The sequence below is a fragment of the Haemaphysalis longicornis genome, unplaced genomic scaffold, assembly GCF_048455015.1.
Source record: "Haemaphysalis longicornis isolate Haplotype H1 unplaced genomic scaffold, Haemaphysalis longicornis Haplotype H1 scaffold_8, whole genome shotgun sequence".
Taxonomy (NCBI): Eukaryota; Metazoa; Arthropoda; class Arachnida; order Ixodida; family Ixodidae; genus Haemaphysalis; species Haemaphysalis longicornis.
Genome location: NW_027526445.1, coordinates 188,939,528 through 188,956,056, shown reverse-complemented (window position 1 = coordinate 188,956,056; position 16,529 = coordinate 188,939,528). Strand labels below are relative to the sequence as shown.

The window sequence follows — 16,529 nt, the reverse complement described above, 5'->3', positions numbered from 1 at the left end:
TAGGTTGGCGGTCTTCTCGCCACCGCCGTCGCTGCCCTTGTCATAGCAGCCGCCCTCAATTGAAACCGTCCCCGCCGCCGTCGCCACTGTCGCCCTCGTTAACACTGCCCAAACTGCCGAAACAACCGGCGGCTTCCCCCAGAGCCGGAAACGCTTATGGGTTGCAGCATTTGAAGGAACTCGCAAATACCGGCGCTGTAGTCTTCAGCCCCAGCTGCGTCATAAAGGCTCCGAAACAGGCACAAAGCTATGTCAATGCTCCATTGAATGTTGACGAGAACTCACGGGTGAACAAGGGAAGGAAAAAACACTTATCTAACCACAACGCGCTCAAAATCGCGACCCGTTGGGGGACCCTTTGTAGTCTGAAAACAAGTACCTACCTGTACCTACCTGTCAATTTCTTATATCATTTGTTTCGTGGTAAATTTCATGAAAAGCCCTCGTGGTCTTTTTTTGGCAGTTAAGGGCGGTGACATCTTTGTGGGGTATGGTTAGAGCGTAAGTGTACGTTGTTTTTTTCAAAAAAGTATGGTTTATTTCGGCACAAAGGTATTTGTTTCCCAGGATGTCCGCAAGTTCAATTATCGCAAGGTTCCGAGCTCTTAAATCCTTGACCACGCATTATGACTTTGTCAAATGTACTTGGATTCCATATCCTGAAAAGATGAAAAAGCTGTGGGAAGCCCGAAGAAAGCACAGCACAGACACCCAGAAACAATTTCAACATGATCTTACTGCTACGTCGTCACTGCAGTAGGGAACTTTGCTCAAATCCAACACTCAGGCTGTTTATATATCTGTTCGTGCGCACGCTGCGGGAAATTGTGACGCCGTGGTGGCGGTTGTAGTGGGAATTCCCCTCCTGAACGCACTGCCTTCGAATGATCTGACGCTGTGTAGCAACAGATAAATTGGTCTTATCGAAGTGATGCACCATGCGTCGAAAGCCTTTTGCAGCCATGCTGAATAAATCTAGTCTCCCATATTCTCGCGCCCGTGTGGAACGAAAACCTGGGGACTTGGCACCACATGGACGAATTACTAAAAGGCTGCGTCTAGAGTGCCATCCGACGGTACTATGAGCACTCTGCTAAAGCAACGGCCATCGGCGTTTCGATGAAAACATGTCATGCCGGGCACCCCTTTGCCCTCGAATAACGCAACGTAACGTAAACAAACCTATCCTAACATAACGAACAGAAAAAAGCAATTTAAAACACAAAAAAACGAACCCAAGTCATCAAAACTATACCTTAAACTTGTTTTTGTGGAAAATAAAACAGGAAAATAAATAAACGCTTGTCTCGAAATACCTCCCAATGAGAGCGCGAAGCCGATACGGCCACCTTAGCCATCTGGGCCGTGTCGGCCCAGTCTTAAAAGTTGTAATGCGTCGGATTGTATTCTAGCCATAGCAGCAGTGCTGACCTGTAGGGCAGTCGGACGGCACTCTAGGCACCACGTCGTCTCCAGCAATACCAACGCTTTAGGGCCTCCATAATTTATGTCTTTTATTATGTGTGAAAAAAATGTCTTCCCCGATGCATTTCTGTTGACAGGTGAAGCCTACTTTAAGGAGATCGGTGTTATCTTTGTCCTTGTACGCTGGCTTTCACTTTGTGTTTGCGGCCATGGTCATCTACGCAGGGAGTATACTGACGGCTCTCCTTTCGACTCATATCCACCATCGGCGCTTCTTTTCGAAGTCGTGTACAGTCAAACCCGACTATAACTAACGCAAATAGAGTGAATAATGTTCTATATCGAACAAACATAAATCCGCTACGAAAATACACACGCGAAACATATTCCCTATAACGAACTGCACATCTGATATATCGAAGTCGGTGTGCCTAGAATGGCCGCCAGAATGCATGGTCTCGGAGCGGCGATTGAGATGTTGGTTGGCCGCGACCACCGAGCTAAAGTCACGACTGAGACATAGCGCCTCGTATGGGGTGACATGACGCCCGACACTTTCTGTAACTGTTTCCGGCGCGCCAAACTCACGATGGAACCCGCCCAGTCAGTGAGTCCGGACGAATATGGCAGCTCGCCAACCTTTCCGATGCTGTGCCGAAAGGGGCGTCCTTCGAAGATTTCCTGAGTGTCGACGACGACGTTGCCGTCACTGTAAGCCCCTTGGACGCGGGCACCGTCAGCAGCACCGTCGTAATGCTGATGAAGAGCACCGAGAAGGCAGAGAATGTCTCGAGTGAAAGCCGTCCGACGCGTAATAAGTGCTTTCGGCAGTCGATGTCCTCAGCCAATACTTCGCGATATTGAAGGACACGGAATCGAACTTGTGCAAACAATGTCTCTTGTAAAGAATGCTGTGCTAGTTGACGGTGCCAAGAAGAAAGGGCAAACAGAAATCACCGGTTTTCTGGAAGCAGGCAAGGTGTTAAGGCGGAAAGTACTTTAATATTAGCAATAATCGATTGTTTTGTGTATGGCAATGACATACCTCATTTTGATCGTTTGTGCATGCGCGGACGGCAAGGGGATTCCCGCGTATTGCGAACTCGTAACAATTAACTCGTTATAGGCGGGTTCGGCTATATCGAAGTATTGGATATTTCGAACTAAACGCGGCGCATATTGCAGTTTGCTATAACCGGTTGTGACTGTATACTGATCACGACGCGCGTCGTCTATCTACCCCCTACCATGGCACACTGCCTTGAACGTAGCGAAGCTGTACGCAACAAACAAAACAAATGGTGTGCTTACCCAACGCATACGAATTACTTGACAGTTTTTCGAGAGTACTGGGAACGTCCTGTGTCGTTTTGATTGTCCCGTCACGAGCTTACAGTCTGGGCTAAACGAAGTCATCACAATCCAGCCGTCCCGACTGTTCTGCACAGAAATGACTACTTGCTCGTCTTTCTGAACCCCCGAGGGCGAGAAACTCGCTTGCACGTATTTTCCCTGATCCTGTTGAAATGACACCACGATGCTGAAAAGGAATCATGTCACATTCACAATAAGAAATTCTGAAAAAACAAAACAAAAAAAGCACCTAAAAATCCGCCTCAGTTGAAAACCGTGTGTGCCTGGTTTTTTAAGTGCGAATGCACTTCTTAAGCGAGCCTGAAGCGTCCGCCGCCGTCCGCATAGCAACAGCTGCGGGTGCGCGCGCTCCTCGTCTTCCTTGGCAACGGGGGGAGATGGGCGCGCGCTGCCTGGCCGCTGACATGGCACATACCCACGTGGGGGATTGGCCAGGAATCGGGCGTGAGAAGGGCTAATGCACCCGCTTAAAGGAGTACTGACACGAAATTTCAAAGCTGAGATCCGCTCTAGCAATCAAGTACAACGATGACACAAATAGGTGTCTGTGAATAAATGCATCTTTCTGTCTTTGTAGTTGTGTGTGTGTGTGTGATCTCTCTTTCGCGAACATTAAAGAACCGCGCAAATTCAACTCGTGCATTCGCACTTTCACATTCTTCCCCCCGGGGAAATGCGGGGAATTTTTTTTCCTAGATTTGAGAAAATGTCTATGGTGCTAATTCTTTTCGGTAGGCTTGGGTAGTATAATTTTTCAAAGTATATTTCAAGCGAGTTTCGGGCTGTTGGTTGTAAGGGCACCGTGGATTGTTCGCAGCGACACATTTTAACAGATTACGATCACGTCTGGGCACCCGTCGAACCATGTCATTTCTAAGTACACCTAAACCGAACCAGAAGTAAACTAGGAAAGCAGAATCAGAAAAAAAATATTGGTTACCGCTTCCAGAAAGTCCGTCCAGACCCTTTTTCCATCTTCCCCCTGCCTCAGTAACGGTGGTACGAGTATCAAGTCACTCAGAAAAACTTGGCCGCGTATCTGCTCCTTTCGTTGGAAATGTCGTCAAAAGACGATAGTCGTTGTAGACATTTGCCAAGAAAATGCCCTCCTTTGCTTTCCCGCTCACCTCTCATGCTGTTCCCGTTCTGTCGCGCTCATCCCGAGGTAATTAAGGTTTGCTCAAGGCGATTTGTATTTGTTCCACTGCTACAGGCCGGGTTCCTCGATGCCAGCGCGGCAGTACGGCGATTACGCGCATGCATTGAGGCGGCCGACTTCAAGGTTTATAGTACCGCGTTGCCGTGCTCCACGTGCGTTCCAAGCAGAACGGGGAACCGAGCTTGTGGAACCTTTCGTTGCTGTTGCCGTGTGATTTCTCATATGCCGCCAGGAGGTGGCGCGGGCAACAGCAGGCGGCGGTTTTCTGCAGTTGATGTAGATTATCATTTGCTATCGAAAAATCATGGATCCATAAATTTTCTTTAAATGAAAGAACACTGTAAATATCCTTTGTGTATTAATTTTCGGTTCTATATTTTCGTAATGTCTTGTTCATGTTCAGCAAAGTTCACAAGTATGAACATATAAACTGGGATTAGACGGTCACATTTACCTGTGAGTATATAAGACTATTGCGCACTCTGCATTTTACTTTGGCCGGGTGCCTGAATCGAGTCACAGACAGACAGCCAGACGGACAGACAGACAGACAGAGAGACACACACACAGACCAAATTTCTGGGTTTAAGTGGCGCAAGGAAGGCTATCGTCTTTAATAACTGTCTGAACGGATTGTCATCAGCTAGCCCGAAGTTTAATAGCTTGGCACCGGCGATTGTTTTGCCATCCTCGCCCCCGTAGGATAAACCGCATTCTCACGGTAAAACTTTCAAACAACATTTTCGAGTCCGGTTCTTTCTATACACACTTCCAAAGCCCTCACGATTTTCTTTCAAGTAAAAGGTACACCCGTCCTGGCTGCAGAGTTTCAATACCGCCACCCCAGCGCGTTTGTAAACTGTACCATTATCGTCCACGCATATCCTATCCGGTACGCGCATCTTTATATAGAAACGTGGAGGACATTTTTCCACTTGTCTCCTCATTAGCCTAGCCCTCATCCTCCAAAATGGCAAGTGTGGTTGGCGTCCGCAGCTATTAGCCCACGAGCTGCCTGTTGTCGTCGTTCCGAATGAATGCCTATAGCTTTTTGTATACTTTTAATCAAGCCTATCCCTTTCGCTTTCATTATCGTCAGCCTGGTCGTGCTCTCTGCAGGACGAACTCCTCTCCCAAATATCTCCAGCCATGTCTATGGTGTTCTATCTGAGTTCACCCTTCCCCAAAAATCATAGTAGCTCATCCATCTATCAAACCCTTGAGCGACCCGCTTTGTGTTTACAGCATAGTATCGGCAGGCACTGCAATAAACGGACTGTACACCTGTTGTCCGCTTTCTTTATGTTTCTTTTTAAGTTTTGTCTTTGTTACATGCACGTAAATAATGCAACAAATGGAGGGTTGTATGGATGTACCAGTCCCTCAAGTGATACCTGCATCGCTAACATTGTTCTGAAGGTGTGGGGACGTACCCTTACCTTGCCACTTTCTCTTTTTTCCAGTTTAACATTTTGTAACTCCTACATCCACACCGGTAGTGTAGATTCTGTTTCGAGCGAGCTTTCGTTGGCGCTCTTGGCTGCTGGCTCCGCCGTCGCCTGCTGTCGCCCGCGCCACTGTAGCTTCTGGCGCCATTTTAAGAAATCAACCGGCAACAGTTACGCAAGGTTACACTAGATAGGTTCCACGTTCTGCTTGCAACGCACGTGGAGTAGGGAAACGCGGGTCTATAAACGTTGAAGTAGGGCGCCTCGATTCACGCGCGTCTTCGCCGTACGGCAGCGTTGGCATCGAGACACCCGGCCTGGAGCAGTGGAACGCGGTAAATTTAAAATGATTTAAGCAAACATTTGGTATCTTTACCTTGGGAGGAGCGCGACGCAAGAGGAACAACATGAGAGGTAAGCGGGAAAGCGAAGGGAGGCATTTACTTTGCAAAAGTCGATAAAGACTATCGTCTTTTGTCGCCATTTACAACGAAAGGAGCAGATACGCGGCCAATTTTCCGTTAACTGCTCTACTTCGTAATATCTATTTCTTAATGCTCCTGATTGTATCATATTGACCAATTTTGAACTGTTTGCCCCATTTGTATTCATCCCAAGTTACCTCTCGTTTACGTTCATGTCCTCGTGCTTGCACAGTGTTTCGCTTGTCCAAATATAAGTCTTTGTATTGTTTTTTGCACAAGGCTCTGACTCATTCTTACCGCTCTGGTCGGTGAAAGCCGCACATCAGACAGCCGCCCTGTTCGTCACCTGTGGCTTGTAGATTCGGTGGGGTTGTTTGCTTGCTTGCGACGATTCCACATATCTTCAATTAGCGCACCCAATTAAGGATACGGTGGCGGTTTCTGGCGTCCGTGACAGCACGTCTGATGTGAGCGGTGGGGAAGAGAAAGAGCCTGGAACTTTTGCAGGATAGCTTACTACTGTCTTTATAAGTTAGTGTTCTCGTTAACTTTCTCTGAGGACTTATACCCAGATGTGGGCTAGAGTATCGTGTCAAGATTGCGGTAAATTTGCCGTCATGAATCTAGAGAAAATTGTAGCGTTGGGATGCAAGCTGTGCTTGTCAGGGGCCGAACTACGAAAGTGGGTCGCGCAGAAAGAAAAAGAAGAAAACGCGAAAGCTGAGAGAGCGAGACAGGAAGCGAGAAGAGGCTGAGAAAGCAAGACAGGCAGCAGGAGAAGAGGCAGAGAAGGCTGAAATGGAAAGAGAGAAAGAATTTCGGAGACAACTTCGGTTGGAGCGAGAGAAAGCGGAGCGGAAGGAGAAAGCACACAAAAAGGAGCTAGAAAAAGTAGGAGCGCAGGGCGATGCTCAACGCTTGAAACTCGACTTCTCATCGGCAGAGGGGAGCATGAGAGGAGAGAATAGGCGACTGTGCCTCAGTACCAACCTTGAAAAGGGTAAGGGAGATTTCGGAAACGCGGCAGCGAACCGAAAGAGGACCAGCCGAAAACGCCCGCTGAAATGTTACATTTGTAACAGGTTTGGGCACACTGCCAAGAACTGCTGGAGCAGCTTTAACAGAAATAGTGCTTCCGGGTGTTTTAATTCAGGGTGAGCTGGACACAAGGCTGCGATATGCAGGACCAGCAACGAAGAAAGGCGCAAAGATTTGCGCAAATCCGCCCCTCCCAGGGCATCCAGACTGTACGATTTTACTGGTGGCTCTAGGGTGCGAAAAGGGGGCAAAAAAGTCATGTCGTGGGTGCCATTACGGCATTCGGGTCGAAGACATTGCCGGTGGCTGAGGGAAAATTGTCATGCAAAACCATTACTGTTTTGCGCTCCACCCGTACAAGCACGTTTATTGTGCGAACGTACTTATTCAGAGAGGAGGAGTTCACGGGGAAAATAAACCCAGTGTACTTTATGGACGGCTCAATGCGAGAGTTGCCGGTAGCCCACATCGAGGTAGAAACTCCCTACTTCAGCGGAAGTGTGACCGCCTTGTGTATGGAGAGGTCCATGTACGACCTCATCCTCGGCAACATCGACGGAGTCAGGGATCCCGTCGACTCGAAAACTTTAGCGGCCCAAGAAGAACCACCGCCCGTGGCGGTGGAAGAGCCACTGATTGACTAGACATGCCCCGATGTGTCGGTTGGAGAGGCAGCTGTGGCTGCCGTTTCGCAAGGCAGGAAGGAATAGGAGCACAGACATTGTGCAAAATGAGTTCGATTGGCAAGATGACCTCGATGAGGAAAACGCGAAAGATGAGAATAGTAGCCAAATTACTAACCGTGAGAAGGCAAAAGAAGGCCAGTATAGCTCCGCCAACGAAGAGGCGGGTGTATCAGCAATCAGCAAGGAGGGAACACCTCCAGAGTTGTGCGAAAGCGCACCACTTCAGATACCGAAGGACGATGATCCCACGGATCGTGGCGCGTAGCTTGGGGATGGCGGTAGCATTCCTGTTGTGAATACCGTCATGACATTGGGGCCGAACGCCCTAGACGAGAGTGTACCCGATATTGCGGGGCGAGTGTTTGAGGAAACCATTGTCTTTCCGAAAGACACAGGTAGAAGCGCACTTATCGTGCACGAAGACCCAGTTAGAGAAGGCGAACTCGCTGGGCAGACTTGCGTCGCGTGCGTAACTGACAGCTCGAGGAGCAAAGAGACCCCCACTGCGGTCAAGGTTGAAGTCCCCGTGCGAATCGGGGCCGCCCTCCACATAGAGGGCTCGCCGCACATCAGCGCCGGTGACGACCCACTGATTTCAGCGCTGGAAGAGAAACCACCCGCCGCCACGAAAGAGCCAGTTATCAGGGCACCCCGATACGAAGCGTCGGATAGAGGCGAACTCGTGCTCGTCGTAACACGAGCCGTTGCAAAACGGAAGCCAGCACGTTTCCGGCACTCAAAATCCGCGGCCCCTGCGACGGAGCCACCACGAAGAGAAAGTAGTGCCGAAGGGCGTGGAAACCACCAGTGATTGAAAACCTGGCTAACAAAACCGGGCAAGAAAATTAGCTATCAGAGAAAGGAGTTCAGGTTTGGGCTCAAGAGTAAGAGAAAACATTTATACTGCCATTTATCCCGACGGGCAGGTGGGAAGAAGCGCCAAGCCGTTATTAGCCACTCGGACGTTCCCCATATCAAGGCCCAGACAGTGAAGTATTTTCACGGGCCCGGTGTAACGGCGGACACCATAGTGTTAGTAGCTCCGCGCGACATTTTGAAAAGAACTTCCCCGAAGAGAAGAAGTCCGAAGGCGCAGCTACGCAAGTGTCCGATAGACACGGGCTAAACATGAATAATGCGTATTCAAGTATGCATGAGTTGGAGGAGTAGAATTTTGTGACCGAGTTGAATCTTGACGTCGTGTACTGTATACTTGACATTGTATTCATTGTTCCTCTGTCGTACTGTACGCGACGTTTGCATTTGTGTCGTCATTCTGGCTGTACAGTGTATACGGTGTGTATTCAAGTACTAGCTGCGTCTTGAGTGAACTTTTCCATCACTTTTGTACAGTATACATGCTGTGTATTATCGACCTTACTAGTTGTGGCATCCGTGTACTTTGCGGTCGCACCTTATTCTACTCTTTGTATTGTTTGCGAACAGCAGTTATGGTTCATTATGGGTTTTATTGTACCAATGCATTGTATGTATTTCTGATTACTAAAACACACTAATTGTATGTGACTCTACGGAACTTAGGCACTAGTTTGCAGTCTGTATTGTCCGCCAGTTTTGCACTCTAATGCCTTTTGCCCAGAACGGTGTCATGGGGACTAGTTTGTTCTGTGTTCTCAGTTATCTAAGAAAGACCGTATTAGTTCTTGAACTTCTCATTTGTAAGTAGGCTGTATATTTAGGAGAAATCTGTGCCAAACCCCTCTGATGTATGGAAACTATGTACGCGTCATTATGTATTATCTAGAACAATTATTCTTGATTATGTGTTATTACGCACTGCATGTTTTGTTCTTCAAGTCTGAACGACGTGTACGCACGACTTTGTGAGTTTTGGGATTATTATTGCATAATATTCAGAAACTGGGGGAATGTGTCACAAACTCGAGCGTACGACGTCGAAAAGAACCGTATAGCTTTTTCATATTATTCTACAGCGCCTAATTCTTGTTACAGTCCCCCGATTCATTCAGTTACGGTTCCATTCGCCCTGAGAAAGCACTGAAACTCTCTCGAACGAAGCGGTGGTAACGGCGACCACTCGCCGGCTCGCCGGCAAGAAAATACAAAAATAAAAGCTCCGCTGCTCAGCTTTCACCGAAGCTTCGAGTTCTCTCGAGGGGACGAGCGTAGCTTTGCCAGTGCTAAGGCGCGCCGATGATTCCAGAAGGGAGAAAGAGGGAAGTTGTTCGCTCGACGGCGGCTGGCGCGTTGCGCCCTCTCTCTCCGCGCCGGCGCAGTTATAAAAAGAGAATATGCGCCGAAGCAAATTAGTTGCGTTTGGACTTCGTGATGCGAGAACGGTTTCTGCCAGTTTGTGCACCATACCATCGGTGTCCCGCGCCCTGGAGGACTCCAACGTACTCCCGGGTCTCGAATCATCGTGATCGTCTCGGACGGCCTGGCCTACGACGAAGCCACGCTTCCCAAATAGCCGAATTGGCTCCGACAGCGGTGCATCGTACGGCCCGGTCGGTGAATATTGTGGGACTCTGTCTCTCATATGCATCGAGCTGTTCGTTTTCTTTTTTGGTTAACTGCTCTACTTCGTAATATCTATTTGTTAACGGTCTTGATTGTATCAAGTTGTCTAATTTTGAACTATTTCCCCCCTTTGTATTCATTCTAAGTTACCTCTCGTTTACGTTCATGTCCTCCTGCTTGCACAGTGTTTCGCTTGTCGAAATATAAGTCTGTGTTTTTCCTTCAAGGCTCTGACTCATTCTTACTGTTCTGCTCGGCGAAAGCCGCACATCAGACGGTCATCCCGTTCGTCACCTGTGCCCTGTAGATTCGGGGGGGTTGTTTGCTCGCTTGAGACGACTCCACATATCTTCTATCAGCGCACCCAATTAAGGAAACGGTGCCAGGGATAGAGGTCAAACCGCGCCTCCTTCCGCAAGCACCCGGCACGGAGCAGCGGGCGAATGGCGGGGAGAGATAGGCGAGGAGGAAACGGACACGTGCGCGGGTCCCGAGTCGCCACCTTGCGGAGCAACGCGAGGCCGCCGCCGACGTAGCGATAAGCGCGCGCCACGAAGTACAACAGACCACGTGCGCCGCAGAGCCGTGTACATTGGAGGAAGACAAAAATCCAGCGATGGTCGCTCGTACAGCGGCGAGAGTTACACAGTGGCCTAAGTGAAAAGAGAAACATGCTACTGTTGCCTACACCTCCGCTACCTTCAAGTATTAGGTGTTATTGTGAGCTTTAATATTTTTGTAATTCATTATAAAACGTATCACCCGGTCGTGGTAGGATAAAATTGCTAAATTTTTAAAGTGTTCTTACCGGGAAATCGTGTGATCCAGGAACACAGTAATCGAGAAAAAACTCCAAAACGCCGTGGAGAATTCTTAGTGTTCACACTTGGGAGCGTAGCAAGCGGAAATCGTATGAACCGGAAATGTATCAACGGGGTTCTTCGATACAAACGCAAGCAAAACTGTTGGCATGCGCTTAGAAGTTTTTTTTTCTAGAATTAATACCAACAGAAATGCTGCATCCTAATCTCTTAGTTTTGATAAGGGCTTGCAAGTAATGATCATTGGTATGAGACGGTCATTATTTCCCTAAATGGTGTCAGCTTGGCGCAGTTACATAGGCTGTAGCATGTGTGATGTCGCGCTGTAGCTTGTTTGATAAACATGCGGAGCAAATTCGATGCTACATGTATGGTCAGTCACTGCCATAGTTTATAATACTTACTCTTGGGAGATGTCAACGACATGGCATTCGACGGCCACGGAAACCCCTTTGAAAAAGTCCCAGGAAAAATATTTGTCGCTTGCTTCCTGAAAAAATCCAGTTAAGCGGAAAATTTATCTTCTACCATTCGAATTTTGCTTCACTGATGGGGACACCTGAAGCCATGAACAACTTCGCCAAACATTAAAGTTATACAAGCATTACTGTGGTAAAATTCCGGTGTTTGGAGGGTTTACAATCCCTTGATAAGGTTTACGCCGTGGCTTCGCTTGCTCGAGCACGCGAATGTCAGCAGGTTTGGAATTTTGCATCCTAGGGTGGAGATAACGCCAGCAGCAAATTTCAGCCCCACTCCACAGCACCGAACCGAGGTCCTCTGGCTACCGGTACACACGGGACTAGACGGCGCGGAGTGGGCTCATAAGGCGGGGCATGAGCATCCGTCTTTCGTGCGCCTGACGAGACCACTTCGCGTCCAGGAAGTCAAGGAGGTTACTCCGCCAAGGACTATCTCACCACTTGTCGGTGATTTACTGACTACTACCGCCTTTCTCTCAACACCCTACCGCCGGCTCACCCATACTTAACCCCCTCGGAGAAACGGCTGTGGGGCCTCCTCCAAACTGAATCGCTTATCAACCGAGCCCTCCTTCATCATATCGACGCATCCTCGTACGCCTCCCCCCTTTGCCCTAACTGTGGCGCTAAATTCACAGTGCAACACCACATGTTAGCCTGCCCCTCTGACTTCCTACCCACCACAGCCTCCCCTGACAACTGCACGGAAGCCCTGGGCCGCTCGGAGGAAGATTCTCAGTGCCCGCTGGTCGCCCAGCAAAAAGCGGTAGTGGCGTCCCTTGGGGCTGTCATGGCGGCACCCTAGGACGGTAGCGTCAACAAAAGTTTTTATCTCTCTCTCTCTCTCTTTCTCTCTCTCTCTCTCTCTCTCTATCTCAGCCGATTCGGTCAGTACGTTGGAGACCAACCTGGCACTACAACCATTTCAGAAAGCCCGTGGCTTGCTTCACGCGGCCTGCATGAAGATGTCAGCCCACAGGTAGCGCCAACGTGGAACAGCGCTACATAGAAAGATTACGTTCCTCGTACTCAGTGTGCAAGGCGGCACTGCCACTCTGTGGTGGGCACACAATCCCTTGTTCCTGTTTGCGCAGGTGCAATTACAAAGCGAAAAGTACGACCGTTCAAGTGGCCTTTTTGAGTTGTTCTGCTGTGTCCTCGATTGTGTCTCTTGCACGGCTCATGATGTGTGCCATCACTTCTCTGCAAACGAGATTGTTAATACCACTCGGATGCGATGTTAAAACAAATCCTGAGCTAGAACTGACGCAACTCCGCCAACAACTCAAGTGGATGAAGTTAAAGCAATCGGTAAACACAGCGGACAAAAATTATAACTCACAAAGCGACTGGAAAAAAAGGCTGAGTATCAGGACCTCGTCGATTCCATGAGGGCTTTATTCGAAGTCTTAAAAGAAGGAATGAAGAAATTGGAAAATTACAACAGGAGCCAAAAATAAACTGTTTACGGCATCGTGGAGGTGTTGAAGGAGACTTTCAAAATGTTGTAGCATGCGGTGCAGAATGTCATCATTCAAGATGTTCTGGAATTCAAGTCAGTTGCAATGAAACGGGTTCATAGCCAGGAAGACCGCATACAAACATCACAAGGCCTGTTATGTTAAATGGCTTCACACGAGAGCCAAGAGCAACATACTAAAGAATGGTGACAAAAGGGAAGGTACAGGATGTCTTCATTAAAGAAGGTTTTTCAAAATTTTTGGAGAGAAAGAAAAACTGTGGCTGTGATTACTAGACTTCCAGTCATGAGAAAAAAAAGGGCTAGAAGACGGCGGCGAGAAACGGGAGATGAAACAAGAGGATATAAAAGTAGAGGCGACACAGGGCCGCGCACTGCAGGCTGACGTGGGCGCGAGCGTGGTCGTTCTCGTCTAATCGGCCGGTTTTCAGTTTTCCTGATGGGAATTTAAAATTAAAATTGGTTATTGTGAAACCTTTGCAGGTAGAAAATACAAACAACGATATCTGGGTTCTTAGCCTTCGGCGAGTTGTGGACCCATTCAAAACAGAAATTTACGTTGGCGAGTATCGGCACGCATACGAAAATTTGAGGCGAGAAGGTATAAATGTAAAGGCAGCCTGTGATCAGCACAGCATAAAGAATAGGGCAAAAATTCAACCAGAAAGATTCGGAATCACCAGTTAAAGCATCACGATGCGAACACACTTGATAAAGCTATTTCACTAGCCAGAAAACGAAAGAAGGAAATACAGTGAATAATACAAGATTATCGCTTGCGCCGCAATACATATATCTGATCAACGAGGTGTACCAAACAAGGTATTATTTAAGGACGGGGAAAAGAAAAATTCAGGTTTTTTATAGGCCATGATAGTGTAAGCACGGTTATTTAACAAAAAAAGAACTGTACAAGGGAGCTCGTTCCCCATCGTCACACCACTATACTGCAATCGCCGTTGGTCGTATACGTTATTCAATGGCGGCATTCAATATTTGCCTTGAGAGGCAGAACGACTTTTCACGTTCAATTTTCTAAGGATGGTGACTGAAAAAGGCAAGTTTTTGTGTGTGATTTGGTGCAATATTACGGCTTTAGAATAACCACGTCCCAATATCACCGGCACTATCTGACTGCGAATGAACGAAGATTTTGACGAGGAGCACGGAACAGCGGAACTAAGTATCCTTAACGCTCTTTTTTGAAGGCTGGACATTGGTTCAATATAGTGCTGTCAGTAGATCTCCATGTTTGTATGTAGTGTGACAAGTGAGAGTTAAATATAAAAAAAATGTAAAGTGCGCATTGTATGAAAATCGAAGTGGTGACGACTTTGGTCCCTATTAAACAAGCAGAATTCCGTTTTTTAGGATTGTCTATGTTTGGCCTTCAGTTAAAAGCTTTGTCTAGAAGCACACCTACGTAGGACATTGTTTCAACACGATAAAGTTCAGTATTCGGTATGCGCATGGCGATCGGTATAGTAATGTGTGCTTTATTTGGGGCCGTAAACACACTCTATTTAGTTTTAGAGCAGTTCAGTGTGAGTTTGTTAGACACAAACCATTTTTAAATACTCTCTAGCTAATTATTGGTAGTGCACTCGAATCCGGTAATAATTTGGAGCTTACTAATATTACCATATCAGCGTACATAACAGACACTTTCAGTTTCACGTACGTAGCTGTTCCAAGTCCCTAGATCTTTTACGTGTGACCAGTGACCTTGCTCAGAACGCAAGCGGCCTACGTGAGTCTCACGGACGTTTGTGAGATTCGAATTTTCTCGTCGGGGTGTTCACGTTGCTTCCGTACGTAGAGTTGACCAACGTCGTGGCGCAATGCCCTCCCGCCTCGCCGAAAAAACAGCTTCGTCGCATACCCCTGGTTGCATTGCCGTGTTCTAAGCTGTTGATTTCGCCTTCAGTTTATCCATTATTACCCTCACCCAAATTTTAATTTGGCAAACAGGATTTGTTTTCACGTGGAAGGGCGTGGAAGGGTGCTAGGCCTGACGAAGTAGCGTTTGTCGTCGTCGTAGCAAGGGGTTCGCAAGATCACGAGTGGCTGCAGCAGTATCTGTGTCTGTTAGATGTCGCTAGGCTACATGCGCGTCTGTACGTATACTTTTCACGTTTGCGTACGTGAAGTCTGTACGCACGTGAAACTACAACTGTCTCATGGCGTTCTTCGTTCTTCGTCCAACGTTCTTAGTTCAGATTTAGAGACAATTTGCATGGGCATTAGGTTCTGTGAAGGAACATTTGCCATCCACCCAAAATGCAACAGTACGGCTAGAAAAAACTATGCTGCTTTCTCCCAAAATTTCGCACTTGAAGAAAAATTCATCCTGCTCCAGGGGGCAGGTCCTAGTCATCCTTCTTCCTTTTGTAGCTGTACGGCTGCATTTTAGGTAGATTTTAAAGTTTTTTTCCCAGGTCATGAGTTCGTGGTAACATGTGTCGCTTCTCGACGACCAGATCGAGTATCGGAGCAGTGTCCCCGTGGTGCTAGCGAGGTTCTCTGTCATCGTGGCCATCCAGTAGGGGCTTCTGGTACGACCACCACCGACAGAACCTCCCGCTCCCCTCCCCGCAAACTGGGTCCGCACTTCTCGACTCTCGAACGAGGCGCGGTGAAAAGGGGAAGTTGATCCGGGAAAGAGCGTGCAGGCGGGAGATGAATGAGGGTGCACCCTCTGGCGCAATCGTTCGAAGGTCACTCGTAGCAACAAATGAAATGCTCTTTTCAGCGTTCTACTTTCGACTTCACTAACCCGACTATTGCCTCTTTGGTCACGATATGCGTGCATCGCCCGTGCTCAGCCGCTTGGTACGCACAAGCGCATGTCCGCCCTCAAAACCTTCAAGCCATGCTGGGCTGGCTTTAACCTTCATCGAGCTACTTAGCAAATTTGTGCTGCTTGTTTCGCTCTGAGTGGTCGCGGAAAGCACGGCTCTTCGACGACTGCCTCGGTGCCTGTTCTACCATTGATGGAAAATGTCGTCAGTCTGGGAACAAATTGAGCAGGTTGTCACGAGTTAACTAGGGGACAAGAATAGACTATGGAGACAAGAGAGGAAGTGTTAAAAGAAGAACTTTGGAGAGAGAATACGTAAAGGTAAAGAAAGACAAGCAAGAGAAAACACATGCCGACAAAAAAAGTCTAAAATACCAAATGTCCTGTCACACCTGATCCTACAATTCTCCTCTCGCTGCATCGCTATTTTTTCATACGGTGTCTCGTCCTACCGCACTTTGGCTTGCTGCCCGTGTCACTGAAGTAGAATCCCTGTGCACACCTTCGTGAAGGAGCTATTGAAGCGTGCGGGGCAAAGAGACTGGTGCCTGAGTGCCCTCGAAAGTTGCTGATGAGCCCAGCGGGTCGAAGCGGCTGTTGCATGTGCGCATTTGCCCAAGCCGCTCGAGAGACCAGCTGTGCCGGGCCGCTGGTGCCTTGTGGATTCCCAGACCGGGAGTCTGATCCCGTTCGGTCACCTCAAATTCTACTCGCTCTGCGCCATTTACACCTCGTCTTCCTTCTACTTTCCCTCTTCTCTTTCTCCTGCAACATTCTTAAAATTTCTTCCTTCCTCTCCACGTATTCTCTCGATCATGTCCACCATGATTTATGACACAGGCCAATCAACTTGCAAGTTGCAGAGTTCCTCTGAACGGGCGTCAGTCCT

The 16,529-nt window shown here is 48.1% G+C and overlaps 1 long non-coding RNA gene across 2 annotated transcripts in view; it reads right to left on the bottom strand.

Annotated features, from left to right (window-relative positions):
* Window positions 1-1,530: 1,530 nt before the first annotated feature.
* The window catches only part of LOC144149180 (uncharacterized), a 45,069-nt gene continuing 30,070 nt past the window's right edge, over window positions 1,531-16,529 (bottom strand). Inside the window, exons 5-7 of one of the 2 annotated variants that reach the window (XR_013318222.1) lie at window positions 11,283-11,368; window positions 6,129-6,293; window positions 1,531-2,965 (exon numbers count right to left, since the gene is read on the bottom strand). This is a non-coding gene — a long non-coding RNA (uncharacterized LOC144149180). The remainder of the gene's footprint in view (window positions 2,966-6,128; window positions 6,294-11,282; window positions 11,369-16,529) is intronic. The other variant, XR_013318221.1, reaches the window with a different exon arrangement.